Source organism: Pan paniscus, chromosome 18 (genome assembly GCF_029289425.2).
Source record: "Pan paniscus chromosome 18, NHGRI_mPanPan1-v2.0_pri, whole genome shotgun sequence".
NCBI classification, from domain to species: domain Eukaryota; kingdom Metazoa; phylum Chordata; class Mammalia; order Primates; family Hominidae; genus Pan; species Pan paniscus.
Genome location: NC_073267.2, coordinates 81,600,185 through 81,620,497, shown reverse-complemented (window position 1 = coordinate 81,620,497; position 20,313 = coordinate 81,600,185). Strand labels below are relative to the sequence as shown.

General features: G+C 37.3%; 1 long non-coding RNA gene across 1 annotated transcript in view; it reads left to right on the top strand.

Annotated features, from left to right (window-relative positions):
* The window catches only part of LOC117976281 (uncharacterized), a 103,498-nt gene extending 84,056 nt beyond the window's left edge, over positions 1–19,442 (top strand). Inside the window, exon 2 of the long non-coding RNA XR_004666910.3 lies at positions 17,648–19,442. This is a non-coding gene — a long non-coding RNA (uncharacterized LOC117976281). The remainder of the gene's footprint in view (positions 1–17,647) is intronic.
* The last annotated feature ends 871 nt before the right edge of the window (positions 19,443–20,313 follow it).

The following is a 20,313-nucleotide window of genomic DNA, read 5'->3' as shown; positions in this document are numbered from 1 at the left end:
TAATAATTTGAATCTTCTTTTTTATTGGTCTGCTAAAGTTTTGTCCATTTCGTTGATCTTTTCGAAGAACCAAATTTTGGTTTCATTGATTTTCTCTATTGTTTTTCTATCTTGTATTATATTTATTTTTGTTCAAATTTTAATTATTTTCTTCTGCCTCACTGTGTTTAGTTTGTTCTTTTTATTGCTTCTTAAGATTGTTATTGACTTCAACTCTTTTTTTAAATATAGGCATTATATCAATAATTTCATGTAAGTACTGCTTTAACTGTATCTCATACCTTTTGCTGTGTTTTATTTTTGTTTTCATTAATCTCTAAGTATTTTCTCATTTCATTTGTTAAATTTTTCATTCATTGGTCATGTGTGTATTGTTAATTATTCATATATTTCTGGATTTCCCAAATTTCTTTCCCTTGTTTCTAATTTAATTCCAATGTGGTAGGAAAACATGCTTTGTATGATTTCAATCATTTAAATTTATTGAGGCTTATTTTATGGACTACAGATGGTCTATTCTGGAGACTATTCTATGTATGCTTGAGAAGAATATATACTTTTGTTGTTGCTGTGAGGAGTGTTTTATAGATCCTGTTAGTTCATGTTAGTTGGTGGTATTGTATGACACTTCCTTGTTGATCTTCTTCCTAGTTGTGCTATTATTGAAAATGGGGTACGAAGTCTCCAACTATTATTATTTTACTGTCTACGTCTCCCTTCGATTCTGCTGGTTGTTGCTTTTTATGTTTTTGGGTCTGGTGTTAGTACATATTTGTTTGATATTTTTACATCTTCTAGATGGATTGACACTTTAATTATAAATTGTCCTGTTATGACTCTAATAACAATTTTTGCCTTAAAGTCTCATATTAGTACACCAACTTCAGCTCTATTTTGATTACTGTTTCTGTGGTATAAGTTTTCCTATCCATTAGTTTGAACCTTTTTGTGTCTTTGAATCCAAAGTATGTCTCTTGTGAGAGCATATGGTGGCATCTTGCTCTTTTATTCATTCTGGAAATCCTTGTTCGTTGATTAGAATGTTTAATCTGTTTCTTTCCATTTAAAATAATGCAATGAAGGCTTTTATTATCCAAAACCTTATTATTCAGCATACTTTCAGGAATAGATTTGATGCAGAAAATCAGGAAGTGCAAGGTCCACAGATGTTGGCAGGTATCAGGGAAAGCTCTTTAGTAGAGGTGGTGTGCAACTTATCTTGGAATATAAGCAAAAGTTAGTCAACTAAATAAGACATGGATTAGAACAGTGGAGCTCCTGAGAATCAGGTATTTCTGGTAGAGCAAACAATACGAAGAAAGAAAAGAGCATGGTCTATTTGGATCATTAGTTGTTGTTTCAGTATTGATGCAGTAGAAAACGGTGGCACTGGGCGCGGTGGCTCACGTCTATAATCCCAGCACATTCGGAGGCTGAGGCAGGTGGATCACGAGGTCAGGAGTTCAAGACCAGCCTGGCCAACATGGTGAAACCCTATCCCTGCTAAAAATATAAACATTAGCTGGGCGTGGTGGCACGAGTCTATAATCCCAGCTACTCGGGAGGTTGAGGCAGGAGAATTGCTTGAACCCGGGAGGCAGAGGTTGCAGTGAGCCAAGATCGCGCCACTGCACTCCAGCCTGGGCGACAGGGTGAGACTTTGTCTAAACAAACAAGCAAACAAACAAAAAAACAAAAAAAAAAAAGAAAAGAAAATGGTGGTATTGAGGTGTGCTTTAAGTCACCACATATGTATTGTGGCTAAAACTATTAGAATGAATGATATTATCCAGGGATAATGTCAGGAGTAACAAAACATGAAGGTCTACATCTAAACTCTTGTTTCAGATTTTAAGGAATAATTTCAAGGTTTCCCTAGGGTCTGAAAAGCAATGGAAAATGAAAACCTGAACATTCCATGAACACATCTTTTTGTATTGAGAATTAATGGAATTAAGTTTATGGTTTTTACATGCCCAAGTGAAACAGTCATTAGCAATCATTGAAAAGTTTAGAGCAATGACACGCCCACACCACTCTGCATTGCCTTCTGAGAACAGCTGCACATGCTGCCACAAGTTTGTGCCATACTGTAATACTTTTTACAGTACTGTAACTATTTCATAATATATTTTCTTTATTTTTTGAGACAGAGTCTCATTCTCACCCAGGCTGCAGTGCAGTGGTACCACCTTGGCTCACTGCAACCTCCACCTCCCAAGTTGAAACGATCCTCCCACCTCAGCCTCCCAAGTAGCTGGGACTACAAGTGCACACCACCACACCCAGCTAATTTTTGTATTTTTAGTACAGTGGTGGTTTCACCATGTTGGCCAGGTGGGTCTCGAACTCCTGACTACAAATGATCCACCCACCTTGGCATCCTAAAGTGTTGGGATTACAGGCGTGGCCCACTGTGTCTGGCAGATTTCATAATATATTTTAATTGTGAATCTTAAAGATACTATAAAAAGAGTAACTCAATCCTCACCCTGTAGTGTGGAATATAAGAAAACCTTAGCTTACTTATGTCATTTAAAAAAATTATCAGAATATTTATAAAATCCCATTACATAGTTATTACATAGTTCTCATATGATAGCTATCACAGTTCCTTCTTTTCCTTTTTGTAGTTCTGCCTACATGTCTGTGATGGTTAGTACTGAGTGTCAACTTGATTGGATTGAGGGATACAAAGTATTAATCCAGGGTGTGTCTGTGTAGGTATTGCCAAAAGAGATTAACATTTGAGTCCCTGGGCTGGGGAAGGCAGATCCACCCTTAATCTGGTGGGCACAATCTAATCAACTCCCAGGGAATATAAAGCAGGCAGACAAATGTGAAAAGACGAGATGGGCCTAGCCTCCCAGCCTACATCTTTCTTCCATGCTGGATGCTTGCTGCCCTCAAACATCGGACTTCAGGTTCTTCAGTTTGGGGCCTCGGACTGGCTCTCCATGCTCCTCAACTTGCAGAGAGCCTATTGTGGGGCCTTGTGATCATGTAAGTTAAGTAAGTCTGATAATAATATATATATCTATATCTGTCCTATTAGTTCTATCCCTTTAAAAGAACCCTGACTAATACAATGTCTGTAGAAGGCAACCTTTCAACTATCCATCACAACTTTTACTTATGTTTTCTATATTCCTACAGTATTTCTAAAATAAACACACACTGCATCTCTCTCCATCCACGTGAAGAACATACATTCCTTCAAGGTAATCTATATAAAGAGAAGTAGAAGAAACATCTAATTAATGTTGGCAAACATTTTATAAATTAGGATAAGTCATTTTTGCTGGTTCGAATAGTTTTGGGCAAAGCTTATGAAATATAGAGAGTTATGCTGAAGGAAATGGTCCTTCTCCAGTCCAATTTTTTGCTATAGTATAAGTGACTAACCACCACCATTGCTGCACTGGCTTGTCCCTTTTTTCCCCATCCAAAACATTCAGTATGGTGCTTATTTGGCAGGGTAGGAGTGAATACTACTGACAATGATAGCATAATAGTTCCATCAGTGCCATGTGTATATTATATCTTGAATATATACAGTTCATAATTATTGGGGAATAAGAAACTATAACAGATGCAGCTGCAAAAACAGCCAACTTGCCATCTTCCTGAAGTTGATAAGAACCTAAATGAACACTTTCATATTGTATGACATGTATGAACCAACTGAAAATCCAATTTATAATAACACGCTCCTGTCTATTCCTTCCTGTGCTAAACTACATGAGTTCCACTATTATGTTAAATCCAATATTCTGCTGTTCTCCCTGCTTCTCACTTTCATCCTATAATTCTAGAGTGTCAAAGTTTAAAACACTATAATAATATACCTGCAGAAATTTAGTAATAAGGCAGATATAGGTTTAATCTGAAATAAATGGTTTTTATAAATTATTTCCGTATATCTAACAAGTCTGATCTAGGCATTGTTGGCTCAAGTTTCTATCAACTCAGAACATCCTGGAGCTGAAGAGAAATTCCAGGTTGCTTTGTGTCCGCATGTCTATGAATTAATAATATGGAATTAGGGAATACTAGAAACAGTCCACTACTAATGAATCTAGAAATGTATCTCATAGTTGAGAGAGCTGTAATTCAACTCAACAAATACTTCCTGAATATAATGTCCAATACTTGCTAAGTATAAACAGTTATTCATAAATCCATCGCTACATTTAGATGTAAAATATGAGTCACTAGGTTTAAATCTCATTAAATCTTCACAACAACCCAATGAGGTTGTCCATCATCATTTGGCAGGTAAATAAAATGAAATTACAAAACTATTAACTGGGGGTGGTGAACTTGAACCCTAAACTATTCAACTCTAAAGGCTGCGTCCTCAGACAGTATTACATTTTTCTTCTTAATGGTATATTCACTTGGTTTTGCAATCTATTTGAGATTTCAGGTCTGTTTTTTTAACTATAATGTTTTAAAAAGACAATACATTTACATGCTTTAAAAGTCAACACTGAGGCAAGAAGAATTGAAAATTGGTAACAATAAGTATATCTGGTATACAGATGACGATTTACATCATTAAAAGAAACCAGGGCTCCGTGGAGAAACGGCTTAATAGAAGAACTGCGGCAAGGAATATAGAACATGAGTCTGGAACATTTTGTTATACCAGAAAGCAAGGAAGAGATTAAAAAAAAAAAAATGTTAGGGGCCAAGTTTGGAGGCTCACACTTGTAATCCCAGCACTTTGGGAGGCCGAGACAGGAGGATCGCTTGAGCTCAGGAGCTCAAGACCAGCCTGGGCAATATGGTGAGACCTTGTCTCTACTAACAACAACAACAACAGCAAAAAATCAAAAAAGTTAGCCAGCTGTGGTGGTAAACACCTGTAGTCCCAGCTACTTAGGAGGCTGAAGTGGGAAAATACCTGAACTCAGGTCTAAGCAGCAGTGAGCTGTGATTGTGCCACCCGCAGTCCAACCTGGGCAGCAGAGTAAGACCCTGTCAAAAAAAAAAAAAAAAAAGACAGGGACATTTGAGAAACACTGGAGCCAGCTTGAAGAGATTTCTACTGGCTGAATTTGGGACAATATAAGCACCGAAAAAATGTGATATCCGTGAGTCCATAATGATCCTTTTTTTTTTCTTAATGGGAGAGGAGGAGAAGCTTTTCTTCATAGCAACACACCAGCCAGTTAATGTGAAAGGACTATTTGGTAAGAAAATCATTTGGCAAATATTATAGTAAAAGCAGATTTAGTCAAGAATCATCAATATATATTACAATTCATAGGTGAAAACCTTACGAAGAACAAGATATCTCCATCATCTCAAATTATTTTACCAACAAAATTCTTGCTAATTATAAGACAGAAAAGAGTAACTTCACAATGGGAAACCTATAAGATGGCACATAAACCAAATGATCCAAGTTAACATCAACATTAAACATAAACATGTGAATAAAAAGATATCACATCCCTCCTAATATGATACACTGAGAAAGATACCAAGTCACTTCTGTGGTGTCCTCACCAAAAATTCTAACCATGCAGAAACATCAGACAAACCCAAACTGAGTAATATTTTTCAAAATATCTAGCCTGCACTACTTAAAAAAGGTTAAAGTCATGAAAGACAAACAAGGATGACTTCAGATTAAAGGAAACTAAGAGATCTGACAATAAATGCAACGTGAGATACTAGATTGCACTCTGATACAGAAAAAAAATTTATTTATTTCCTGTAAGGGCAAAGAAATACAAGGGAAAAAAAGGTGTAATATGAATCAGATTTGTAGATTTCATAATAGTATTGTATCATGTTAATTTCCCCTGTGGTTATATATCAGAATATTCTTAGAAAATACAAATGAACGTATTTTGGGGGAAAGAGGTGTTATGTCTGCAACTTACCCTTAAATGGTTCAGAAAAACATAACACATATATAATTAAATATATGATATCATACATAGAGACAGACTGTGAGGACGATAAAAAGCAAATATGGTAAATTTGGGTATCTGGGGGAAGAGTATACAGAAATTCTTTGTAATATTCTTGAGGCTTTTCTCTGAGATTATTTCCAAGAGAAAATTTATTGCTAATTTGTACTAAGAAGACCCACAATAAACTTAGACACTATAAATAAAGAAGGAAACAGGGCAGCTGAAATATAAGGTAATGGTCACAAAAATGTAGTCTAATTAGATATTATTTAAATTTCCATTAGACATAAGAAATTACAATAATTTTTAGTGTGATATGATTTTTTAAAAAACAGCCTTTATCTGTTAGCGATACACAGTGAAATATTTATGGATATATACAGATGAAATAATGTGATGTCTGACACTGACTTTAAAATAATTTAGTGAAGGGAAATGGGTGTGGAATTATGGATGAAGTAATATATAGCTCATGCATTGATAATTGTTGAGGCTAGGTGATGGGTATCAAGGTTAGTTAACCTATTCTTTCTTCTTTTGTGTAAAGTACACAACAAAAAGTTTTTAAATAGTCAATGTTATACAAAAAATTCAACAGATGAATCTTTGTCCCACTCCTGCCACCATATTTCCTGTCAACTCCTTATAGGTAACCATTTCATTAATTGCTTATTTTTTTATTTTTCCAGTTTCTTTACAAAAATACAAGAAAATACAAATATATACTCTTACTTTTCCACTCTTCCTACAAAAGGTAACAAACAATAAACACTGCTCTATATATTGTTTCCCTTTCCCCCACCAGCTTCATACATTCTGTATATCTCTCCATACCAGTATATACAGCTCTATTTTGTATACGTGTGTGTGTGTTTGCGTGTGTTCCATGGTTTATTCAACCAGTCCCTTATTACTAGATCCTTGATTTATTTCCAATCCTGTATTCATGCAACAATGCTATAATAACAATATAACAATATAACAATGCTATAATAAATGACTGTGTATATTTCTGTCATTTTGTACCAGTGCCGGTTTACCTACAGCAGTGGTCCCTGACCTTTTTGGTACCAGGGACCAGTTTTGTGGAAGACAGTTTTTCCACACATGGGGGCGGTGGTTTCAGGATGAAACTGTTCCACCTCAGATCATCAGGCATTAGATTCTCATAAGTAGTGCATAACCTAGATTCCTTGTGTTTGGAGTTCACAATAGGGTTTCTGCTCCTATGAAAATCTCATGTCACTACTGATCTGACAGGAGGTGGAGCTTAGGCAGTAGTGCTCGCTAGGCTGCTACTCACCTCCTGCTACCGGTTCCTAACAGGTCACAGACTGGTATTGATCCATGGCCCAAGGGTAGGAGACCCTTGACCTACAGGACAGATAACCACAGGGGAAGTCCTAGGTCAAAGATATGTTTTTTACCATATTCTTGTTCCTCCCACCACTGATATATGAGAATGTTGTTTCCCCACAGGCTTGCCAACAGAATGTATTATCTAACTTTTGGGTTTCTGTCCATCTGACAGGTGAGAAATTACACTTTGGTATTTTTTCACTTGCACTATTTTTCTTGTTATGGGCAATATAACTGCTATTTCCGCCACCTCTCATGTCAGAGGATAAGGAATCTCTATTGATTATAAGCCTCTAACTATGCCTTTGAATCAGTTTTTTTCTTAATGCATCTAAGAAATTTACTTCTTCAAGTATTCCCTATTCCTTCAGTATCTTTCATATCTCTAATATTCTCCCTACTTTTTCCTTTCCTTCTAAGGTCAAATATTTTTTTTTCTTGCTAGATATTACACTCAAACAATATGGTATAAAGAACAGAACATGAGAAGTCTCCTTCTTATGTTGAACCTGAATACCATCCATCCCAAGAGTGAAACACCATTCTCAGTTTGTGTATTCCCTCTCTCACACTGTACATACAGATGCACACATGTATTACATTTAATAGATACATTCAAATAACAACATACTGCTTAGGTGAGGTAATGCTAGCTGCTGCAATAACTAAACCCTAAAATCTCAGTGGTTTAACACAATGAAAGTTTAGTTTGGACTCACGTGATAGTCCAATGTTCAGTTGGCATATTTCCATGTGTACTTCAGGCGCCCAACTTCTGCCATAGCCTAGGGCTTCAGTCTTCACTTTAGCAGCAAATGGAGGAAAAAGAGAGAGAGACTAAGACATAATTGCTTCTTAATCACCCTGCCCAGAAGTCCTATCAGATCACTTTGCACATATTCCACAAGAAGTAACAGTGATTTTAAATGCAGGAGAAGCTGGGAAGTTTAGTCCCTGAGTTGGTACTTATTCAACTTTACTCTGTGGAAGGGTAACATAAATCCCTGGAGAATAGATAGCTACCTCTTAAACATAGATTCTTCATGCTGTTTTATTCCATAGTGTGTGTATTTCCTTAATTTATCTTAGAGATGTTTCCAATAGTTCATATTGGGCTGACCCATTGTAAAACCTTTTTTTTGTTAAAAGAAAAGGTGAAATGTGATGTCAATTTATCACTTCTATTCAACACAGTATTGAAAGTCTTAGCCAAACCAATTACGCAAGAGAAAGAAAGAAAGGACATGTAAATTGAAAAGAAGTCAAATTATCCTTCTTAGCAGATGATGTGATCTCACATTTAGAAAAACTTAAAGATTCCACCAAAAATTATTAGAACTGATAAATTCAGTAAAGTTGCAGAGTACAAAACCAACATGTACAAATCAGTAGCATTTCTATACACTAACAATAATCAATCAAAAAAAGAAAGCAATCCCATTTACAATGGCTATGAAAAATAAAATAAAATAATACCTAGGAATAAATTTAACCAAAACAGTGAGAGAGCTCTACAAGGAAAACTATAAAACACCCATGAAAGATATGGAAGAGGACACAAAAAATGGAAAAATATCCCATGCTCATGGATTGGAAGAATTAATATTGTTACAATTTCTATGCTGACCAAAGTGATATGCATATTCAATGCAATCTCTATCGAAATACAAAATACCAATGTCATTCTTCACAGAAATAGAAAAAATAATCCTAAAATTTGTATGGAACCACAAAATACCTTGAAGAACTAAAGCAATCCTGAGCAAAAGAACAAAGCTAGAGGCATCACATATACTACAGAGCTATAGTAACCAAAACAGCATGGCACTGGCACAAGAGCAGACACACAGAGCAACGGTACAGAATAGAGAAACTAGAAATAAATTCACACAGTTACAATCAACTTATTTCACAATGTGTGAGGTTGCTTTTCCTCCACAGAACTAATCAAAATTTTTACCTTTGCCTATCTGATGGATTTAAAAAATGGTCCATCAGTGTAGTCTTAATTCACTTGTCTGTTCTAAAAATATGACAATCTCATCAAGATTTTAGGAGTTACTAGATTTATTACCCTTTTCATCGCTTGTCTGTTTTTTATTTTATGAAATAGTTGGTATTTCTCATTGATTTCTAGATGCTTCTAATACACTAAGGTATCTTATTTACAATACAGAATTTTAAATGTTTCCCACAGTTTATAGTTAGTCTTTTTGCTCTGCTTATGATATTTGACTGTGAAATTTTTATATTTTTACTTAATCAAATTAATTAATCTTTTCCATTGTGACTTTTGAGGTTTGTGTCCAACTTAGGAGTTCTCACCTCTGGTATAAAGAAATAATTCTCCCAAGGCTTAATCTAATACTTTTTTGTTTTTATTTTTCAAGATAAAACCTTTGTTTCATCTGAAATTTTTATTGTAAGGTGTGAGATAAGAATCCAGCATTCTGTGTGTGTACAGATGCCTAGCCCATTGTCACACTATCTCTTATTGTTGTATAATACACCTTTTCTATGCCAACTGGAAACATCACCTTTAACATGTACTAAATTTCCATAAGTATTTGAGTCTACTTCTGTACTTTCTATTCAACCAATTGATCCGCCTATTAAAGTATTCTTACACACAATTTAAATCAATATAGCTTTGTATTATGTTTTAGTATCTTAGTGGCAGAGTCTTTCCTCATTATGTTACTTTTTTTTTATTATGAAGTTCTAGGGTACATGTGCACAACATGCAGGTTTGTTACATATTTATACATGTGCCATGTTGGTGTGCTGCACCCATTAACTTGTCATTTACATTAGGTATATCTCCTAATGCTATCCCTCCCCCCCGCCCCACCCCACCCCACGATAGGCCCCGGTAGGTGATGTTCCCCTTCCTGTGTCCAAGGGCTCCCACTGGTCAACTCCCACCTATGAGTGAGAACATGAGGTGTTTGCTTTTTGTCATTGCGATAGTTTGCTGAGAATGATGGTTTCCAGCTTCATCCATGTCCCTACAAAGGACATGAACTCATCATTTTTATGGCTGCATAGTATTCCATAGTGTATATGTGCCACATTTTCTTAATCCACTCTATCATTGTTGGACATTTGGGTTGGTTCCAAGTCTTTGCTATTGTGAATAGTGCCTCAATAAACATATGTGTGCATGTGTCTTTATAGCAGCATGATTTATAATCCTTTGGGTATATACCCAGTAATGGGATGGCTGGGTCAAATGGTATTTCTAGTTCTAGATCCCTGAGGAATCGCCACACTGACTTCCACAATGGTTGAACTAGTTTACAGTCCCACCAACAGTGTAAAAGTGTTCCTATTTCTCCACATCCTCTCCAGCACCTGTTGTTTCCTGACTTTTTAATGATCGCCATTCTAACTGGTGTGAGATGGTATCTCTTTGTGGTTTTGATTTGCATTTCTCTGATGGCCAGTGATGATGAGCATTTTTTCATGTGTCTGTTGGCTGCATAAATGTCTTCTTTTGAGAAGTGTCTGTTCATATCCTTCACCCACTTGTTGATGGGGTTGTTTTTTTCTTGTAAATTTGTTTGACTTCATTGTAGATTCTGGATATTAGCCCTTTGTCAGATGAATAGATTGCAAAAATTTTTTCCCATTCTGTAGGTTGCCTGTTCACTCTGATGGTAGTCTCTTTTGCTGTGCAGAAGCTCTTTAGTTTAATGAGATCCCATTTGTCAATTTTGGCTTTTGTTGCCATTGCTTTTGGTGTTTTAGATATGAAGTCCTTGCCCATGCCTATGTCCTGAATGGTATTGCCTAGGTTTTCTTCTAGGGTTTTTATGGTTTTAGGGCTAAGATTTAAGTCTTTAATCCATCTTGAATTAATTTTTGTATAAGGTGTAAGGAAGGGATCCAGTTTCAGCTTTCTACATATGGCTAGCCAGTTTTCCCAGCACCATTTATTAAATAGGGAATCCTTTCCCCATTTCTTGTTTTTGTCCGGTTTGTCAAAGATCAGATAGTTATAGATATGTGGTATTATTTCTGAGGGCTCTGTTCTGTTCCATTGGTCTATATCTCTGTTTTGGTACCAGTATCATGCTGTTTTGGTTATCGTAGGCTTGTAGTAAAGTTTGAAGTCAGGTAGCGTGATGCCTCCAGCTTTGTTCTTTTGGCTTAGGGTTCACTTGGCAATGTGGGCCCTTTTCTGGTTCCATATGAACTTTAAAGTAGTTTTTTCCAATTCTGTGAAGAAAGTCATTGGTAGCTTGATCGGGATGGCATGAATCTATAAATCACCTTGGGCAGTATGGCCATTTTCATGATATTGATTCTTCCTATCCATGAGCATGGAATGTTCTTCCATTTTTTGTATCCTCTTTTATTTCATTGAGCAGTGGTTTGTAGTTCTCCTTGAAGAGGTCCTTCACATCCCTTGTAAGTTGGATTCCTAGGTATTTTATTCTCTTTGAAGCAATTGTGAATGGGAGTTCACTCATGATTTGGCTATCTGTCTGTTATTGGTGTATAAGAATGCTTGTGATTTTTGCACATTGATTTTGTATCCTGAGACTTTGCTAAGTTGCTTATCAGCTTAAGGAGATTTTGGGCTGAGACGATGGGGTTTTCTAGATATACAATCATGTCATCTGCAAACAGGGACAATTCGACTTCCTCTTTTCCTAATTGAATACCCTTTATTTCTTTCTCCTGCCTGATAGCCCTGGCCAGAACTTCCAACACTATGTTGAATAGGAGTGGTGAGGAGGGCATCCCTGTCTTGTGCCAGTTTTCAAGGGGAATGCTTCCAGTTTTTGCCCATTCAGTATGATACTGGCTATGGGTTTGTAATAAATAGCTGTTATTATTTTGAGATACGTCCCATCAATACCTAATTTATTGAGAGTTTTTAGCATGAAGGGTTGTTGAATTTTGTCAAAGGCCTTTTCTGCATCTATTGAGATAATCATGTGGTTTTTGTCATTGGTTCTGTTTATATGCTGGATTACGTTTATTGATTTGCATATGTTGAACCAGCCTTGCATCCCAGGGATGAAGCCCACTTGATCGTGGTGGATAAGCTTTTTGATGTGCTGCTGGATTCGGTTTGCCAGTATTTTATTGAGGATTTTTGCAGCGATATTCAACACGGATATTGGTCTAAAATTCTCTTTTTTTTGTTGTGTCTCTGCCAGGCTTTGGTATCAGGATGATGCTGGCCTCATAAAATGAGTTAGGGAGGATTCCCTCTTTTTCTATTGATTGGAATAGTTTCAGAAGGAATGGTACCAGCTCCTCCTTGTACCTCTGGTAGAATTCGGCTGTGAATCCATCTGGTCCTGGACTTTTTTTGGTTGGTAAGCTATTAATTATTGCCTCAATTTCAGAGCCTATTATTGGTCTATTCAGGGATTCAGCTTCTTCCTGGTTTAGTCTTGGGAGGGTGTATGTGTTGAGGAATTTATCCATTTCTTCTAGATTTTCTAGTTTATTTGTGTAGAGGTGTTTATAGTATTCTCTGATGGTAGTTTGTATCTCTGTGGGATCGGTGGTGATATCCCCTTTCATTTTTTTATTGTGTCTATTTGATTCTTCTCTCTTTTCTTCTTTATTAATCTTGCTAGTGGTCTATCAATTTTGTTGGTCTTTTCAAAAAACCAGCTCCTGGATTCATTGATTTTTTGAAGGGTTTTTTGTGTCTCTATTTCCTTCAGTTCTGCTCTGATTTTAGTTATTTCTTGCCTTCTGCTAGCTTTTGAATGTGTTTGCTCTTGCTTCTCTAGTTCTTTTCATTGTGATGTTAGGGTGTCAATTTTAGATCTTTCCTGCTTTCTCTTGTGGGCATTTAGTGCTATAAATTTCCCTCTACACGCTGCTTTAAATGTGTCCCAGAGATTCTGGTATGTTGTGTCTTTGTTCTCGTTGGTTTCAAAGAACATGTTTATTTCTACCTTCATTTCGTTATGTACCCAATAGTCATTCAGGAGCAGGTTGTTCAGTTTTCATGTAGTTGTGCGGTTTTGAGTGAGTTTCTTAATCCTGAGTTCTAGTTTGATTGCACTGTGGTCTGAGAGACAGTTTGTTATAATTTCTGTTCTTTTACATTTGCTGAGGAGTGCTTTACTTCCAACTATGTGGTCAGTTTCAGAATAAGTGCGGTGTGTTGCTGAGAAGAATGTATATTCTGTTGATTTGGGGTGGAGAGTTCTGTAGATGTCTATTAGGTCCGCTTGGTGCAGAGCTGAGTTCAATTCCTGGATATCCTTGTTAACTTTCTGTCTCGTTGATCTGTCTAATGTTGACAGTGGGGTGTTAAAGTCTCCCATTATTATTGTGTGGGAGTCTAAGTCTCTTTGTAGGTCTCTAAGGACTTGCTTTATGAATCTGGGTGTTCCTGTATTGGGTGCATATATATTGAGGATAGTTAGCTCTTCTTGTTGAATTGATCCCTTTACCATTATGTAATGGCCTTCTTTGTCTCTTTTCATCTTTGTTGGTTTAAAGTCTGTTTTATCAGAGACTAGGATTGCAACCCCTGCCTTTTTTGGTTTTCCATTTGCTTGGTAGATCTTCCTCCATCCCTTTATTTTGAGCCTATGTGTGTCTCTGCACGTGAGATGGGTTTCCTGAGACGGAGTTTCGCTCTTGTTGCCCAGGCTGGAGTACAATGGCGCGACCTTGGCTCACCACAACCTCTGCCTCCCAGGTTCAAGCAATTCTCCTGCCTCAGCCTCACGTGTAGCTGGGATTACAGGCATGCACCACCACGCCTGGCTACTTTTGTATTTTTAGTAGAGAAGGGGTTTCTCCATGTTGGTCAGGCTGGTCTTGAACTCCTGACCTCAGGTGATCCGCCCACCTTGGCCTCCCAGAGTGCTGCAATTACAGGCGTGAGCCACCGCACCCAGCCCATTATGTTACTTTTTAAGAATTTTCCTGGTTATTATTTTTTTTCAAGTAAACAACTGAGTTCCTTGACTAATTCCAAATTTCACCCAGAAAAACAGCTATACATGTGTCCTACTATCCTCTTTAGCCTATGCTTTCTGTTCATAAGAGTTCTACTTTCTTCCTTTTCACATTAAAACTTTGATCTCTTAAAAGCTTGATTCCATCTCATTAAACAAAAAAGTAATCAAGAATTTCTTCCTTTTTTTTTTTCAAGACAGAGTCTCACTCTGTCACTCAGGCTGGAGTGCAGTGGCCTGATCTTGGCTCACTGCATCCTCTGCCTCCCAAGTTCAAGTGATTGTCATGCCTCAACCTCCCAAGTAGCTGGGACTACAGGTGGACGCCACCACACCTGGCTAATGATTGTATTTTTGGTGGAGACAGGGTTTTGCCATGTTGGCCAGGCTGTTCTTGAACTCCTGGCCTCAAGTGATCCACCCACCTCAGCCTCCGAAAGTGCTGGAATTACAGGCGTGAGCCACCACGCCCGGCCAATCAAGAATTTCATAATTGCTAAATCCAGTAGCCTTTCTTGGAACTCCTTGGCTTCTTTGAAGTTCCAGACCCTGTTAACTCTTTGCCTCTCTCGAAATTCTCTCCTTTCTTTGCTTTTATGTCTGCTTCATTTAGATACTTCACATCCGTTTTCCCGAGCTCCTCCTCCGCAGAGAAAGTCACTCAAAAACATTATGTGTCCAAGTATCTGTCTTCGGTACACTATTTTATGTGTGTGTGTGTGTGTTTGTGTGTGTGTGTGTGTGTGTGTGTGTATTTCCTCTTCAGGTCAACTACCATGAAATATCTATCTGTAATTCTGAGTACAGCTTATGGTAGGTATAAATAAAAATAAATACTGAATGAATGGGCACCAGTTCTAATTTCCCAAATTCCTGCTTAAAATTTCTCCAGGGATTCCCCTTAGTCATCAACACATCAACACATAAAATGCCTGTACAGTAGAGGAAACAGTTTCTCTGAATCCTAGACTGGTCAAACCGTATCTGGAACACTGAGATTCATTCGGCACCACATTTTCAGAGGCCATGACAAATCTGAGTGAATCTAAAGAAGGGAAACAGGATGGTAAATGATACAAAACTCAGGGTATAAGAGGAAATGTTGAAGTAACTTAGGATGTTGAGTCATCAGATGATTAAGAAAAGACATAGCAGTACTCAAGTATGTAAAGAGTACTTTCCGGTAGGGGGCAATGCTGGGTGGAAGGAGGAGGTTATGAGGTTATGGCACTGTTCAGTTTTTTTTTTTTTTTTTTTGAGATGGAGTTTTGCTCTTGTTGCCTAGCCTGGAGTGCAATGGCGCGATCTCAACTCACTGCAACATCCGCCTCCCAGGTTCAAGCGATTCTCCTGCCTCAGCCTCCTGAGTAGCTGGGGTTACAGGCATGCACCACTATGCCCGGCTAATTTTGTAGTTTTAGTTGAGATGGGTTTCTCCATGTTGGTCAGGCTGGACTCGAACTCCTGACCTCAGGTTATCCGCCCACCTCGGCCTCCCAAAGTGCTGGGATTACAGGCATGAGCCACTACGCCTAGCCTAAACATTTCAATACGCACAAATATCTGTGCAAGGTAGGCACACAGTTTTATCTACCTACCTTATGTTCGTGTGACACTATCACAAATTCAGGCTGTTAATGGCCCAACCTGATCTGTAGCAACATCCTGTGAATAAGTCTTATAGCCTCTGATCCATCCTATCCATTCTAACCATTTTGTCAGATCATACTTCCTGACATAAAATTTCCCTTATCAAAAGTTAATGACAGCAGGGCACGGTGGCTCACGTCTGGAATCCCAGCTCTTTGGGAGGCTGAGGAAGGAGGACTGCTTGAGCCCATGAGTTCAAGACCAATGTGGGCAACACAAAGACAGTGAGACCTTGTCAAAAAAAAAAAAAAAAAAAAAGACTTTCACTGTTAACAAAAAACAAAACAACAAAATCCTCTAGAATTCTTTCCTAAGTCCCTAGTTTTATTTTTACCACTATGTCCCATAAATCCTTTTCTTCTTAAGTGCCTTGTACTTTTGATATGTATATATTGCACCTAATATTGCTAAATGATCCCTTCTTTTTGTGGTGTATCTGTTCTTCAAAGTTTAGCTCAAGTAGCATCTCCTCCCTGGGCTTTGATCATTACAGAAGGAAGAGATCCCAACTCATTCTGAACATATGTGATGCTATCTAAATCACTACCTTAAAATTCTCTTCCCTGTTTGGTAGTCATATGTAGTATGTAATACTGCAAATATAACTTTCTACAACGATGAAACTGTTCTCTATCTGTGCGTCCAATATAACAGCCAGTAACCACAAGTGACTACTGAGCATGTAAAATGTGACCAGTGCCTACATATTAGACAGTGTGGTCTTGGAGGGCAATACATTAGGTTTCTGATGCATAGAATATTTACTGAGAAATAATTATGTTCTAGGCCCTGTTTAAACATTTTATACCTATCATTTCACTAATGCTTTTCTATTATCATTCTGTTTCTAAGATAAATAAACTGAGTCCAAGAAAGTTTAAATAACTTGCATCAAGTCCTAATTCTTTGGGATTAACAACAATGATGACAATCCACAGATTATTGCAGTAAGGATATTAGAAAATATGACAAGGAGCTCAGTAAATCATTAAACAGTATTCCTAAGATAGTTATTTTATCTTCTTTTGGTGTCTCTTACAACGTCTAGCACATCACTTTGTACGTAGTAACTATAACTGAATCAAATGATAATTTTACATGGCTTACAGTCTTCTACACTTGTAGATAATGTTTTCTAAAATCAGAGTATAAATTGAATGTATAAAAATGAAGTCATAAAAATAAAATGTGTTATAGCCACATGATGGAATATTATTCAGCCATAAAAAGGAATGAAATATTGATTCATGCTACAACATGGATGAAACTAAAAAAAATGCTAAGTTAAAGAAGCCAGTCACAAAAGACCATACATTATAATTCCTCTTACATGAAATATTCAGAATAGACAAATTCATATAGACAGAAAGTAGATTAGAGGTTACCTAGGATTTGTAGGATTGGGGTAAAACAGAGAGTGATCACTAGAGGGTAAGGAGTGTTTTCCTGGGGTCATGAAAATGTTCTAAAATTGACTGCGGTGATGGTTGCAAAACTACATAAAAACAATGTAAAAATTTAACTGTATATTTTAAATGGGTGAATTGTATGGCCTGTGAATTAAATCTCAATAATACTGTTTTTAAAAGGGGGGAATCAACGTTTTATGTTTACAAAGGGTTCTACTCCTAAGAGCTAAATATAAATTATGGACTACCTATGATACACCTTTACTTTTAGATATAATCTCTGACAAAAATATTTTGAATACACTTAACGGTAAAGTGAAATAAAATTGTGGTTTTCAAAATTGTTTTCTCATAGGTGGACAAAACAAATCTTTTTTGGAAACCAACGAAACAAAAATAATCTGGAGCTGTCTTGGTTGAAGCAGCGTGCGGGATTCACACACCTCCCACTCAGACCCCTGCCCTTCCTTCAATATTGGCATCTAAAGAATCTCTCCAGCGTTTGGAGGAAATCAAGTTGGAAGTTAAGCAAGAAGCAACACAAAAAACTGAGTAACTACAAAGAAGTAAAAAGCAAAAACTCTGCAAGTTGAATTGTTAGCTGGCAGGCTACCATGTAATAATAGCTCAGAATTGTCTTGTGTTAGTAAAGATACAAACATTTGAATTCTATTTATGAACTTTGAATTCTGCTTCTGTAATTAGACTTTTTTTTTTTTTTTTTTTTGGACAGAGTCTCACTCTGTCGCTTAGGCTGGACTGCAGCGGAACGATCTCGGCTCACTGCAAACTCCGTCTCCCGGGTTCAAATGATTCTCCTGCCTCAGCCTCCCCAGTAGCTGTAGCTGGGATTACAGGTGTGGATCACCACGCGCAGCTGAATTTTTTTTTTTATTTTCAGTACAGACGGGGTTTCACCATGTTGGCCAGGCTGGTCTCAAACTTCTGACCTCAAATCATCCACTTGCCTTCGCTTCCCAATACGCTGGGATTACAGGCATGAGCCAGTGTGCCCAGCCTGCATGTTTTTTGTTTGTTTGTTTGTTTGTTTGTTTTTTGAGATGGAGTATTGCTCTGTTGCTCAGGCTGGAGTGCGCGATCTCAGCTCACTGCAACCTCTGCCTTCCAGATTCAAGCAATTCTCCTGCCTCAGCTTCCCAAGTAGCTGGGACTGTTACAGGTGCATGCTGCCACGCCCAGCTAATTTTTTTGTATTTTAGTAGAGAAGGGGTTTCACCATGTTGCCCAGGCTGGTCGGGAACTCCTGAGCTCAGGCAATCCGCCTGCCTTGGCCTCCGAAAGTGCTGGGATTACAGGTGTGAGTCACTGCGCCACCGCATGTTTTTTTTTTTTTTTTTTTTTTTAAAAAGAGAATTATTCTAAATTCAAGATCTGCCTCTAATTTATGTGGTCTTTTTTTATTATGTACTTGGATTAGGAATTTTTGTATTTTTGTTTGTACAACAAAAAATATGTAAACATCCCCAAATAAAAAAATAGGTGCCCTAGATCTGTGACATTGGAAGTGCTGTTTTCCTGGCTCAATATCCCTTATTTGGCTAAGAAAAAAAGGGGAGTTTCCAACTCATTTGTACTTACATAGCCACAGACTCTTCTACTTGTATGGCTTATTAACATCAAAAATTTATATTCTATTATTATATGTGATATATTACACTATACTACATTATAATTATCCCCAAAACAAAACTGATCATTTATTTCTCTCAAACATATTTTTAATATATTTAAGGGTAAAGTAGAATAAAACTGTGGTTTTCAGAATTATTTTTTCAGAGGCAGACAAAATAAATCTTTTTTAGAAATCCAAAAAAGCAAAACTTTCCCAACTTCCCTATTTCAACTTAACTTTGAATCCCCAGGCTGATATCTCTTTAAACTCAAATTAGTAGCCTCTCTTTATAGTCGTAGCTGATAATCAAGGCATAATCTTTCCCCTTTAGACATGAATTCCGGAGCTCCTCCTCCTCCCTGCTAGCTCTTTCCACAGCTACCAACTTTTCTTGAGTCAAGTCTATTTCTCACACTTTTTCTATGTACTGCTATTAGAATAGTCCTCAAGTGCTCTATGATGTTATTTCCTTACTCAAAAACTTAGAATTGTTCTCTATAGTTCAACTTCCTCTCCATCTCTGTGTGATGGTTAATTTTGCGTCAACCTGATTGGGCCACAGGGTGCCCAGATACTTGGTCAAACATTATTCTGTTTTTGTGAAGGTGTTTTTTGGATGAGATTAACATTTAAATTGGTAGACTAGACAAAGCAGATAATCTAGGATTGGCATCCAATCATTTCAAGGCCTGAATAGAACAAAAGGCTGATCTTCCTCAGAATAAGTGAAAATTATCCTGCCTGATGGGCCTCAAACTATACCATTTGCTCTTCCTGGTTCTATAGCAGCTTCCAGCCTTTGGACTTGAAAGCGGATACAAGCTCTACAGATTTTGGACTAGCCAGTGTCCATAATCCCATGATAGGTATCTCCTATTAGTTCTGTTTTTCTGAAGATCACTGACTAATATACCGTTTATCCCAACTCTGTAGTACCATTTCATAAGATTTTTTTTTTTTTTTGACAGTGTCTTGCTCTGTCACCCAGGCTGGAGTGGAATGGTGCAAACAAAGTTCACTGCACCCTCAACCTCCTGGGCTCAAGTGATCCTCCTACCTCAGCCTCCTGAGTAGCTGGAACCACAAGTATGCGCCACCATGCCTTGCTAGTTTTTTAAATGTTTGTAGAGAAAAAGTCTAACCATGTTGCCCAGGCTCCCAGATCGTTTATTAGACCTCAAAATATTCTCTACTACAATGAAATAAATCCATTTGTCAACTTCTACCCAATTTGCATAATTCCACTGAAATGCTTTTATTAAATAACTGATATGCATTTGTACCACCTACATTTGCCTCTCACATATATCTCTCCAGCTAGGATGTTAACTACTTTGAAAACAGGAGCCTCTATTTTCTTTACTTCTTTCTACAGTGATAACAGAGAT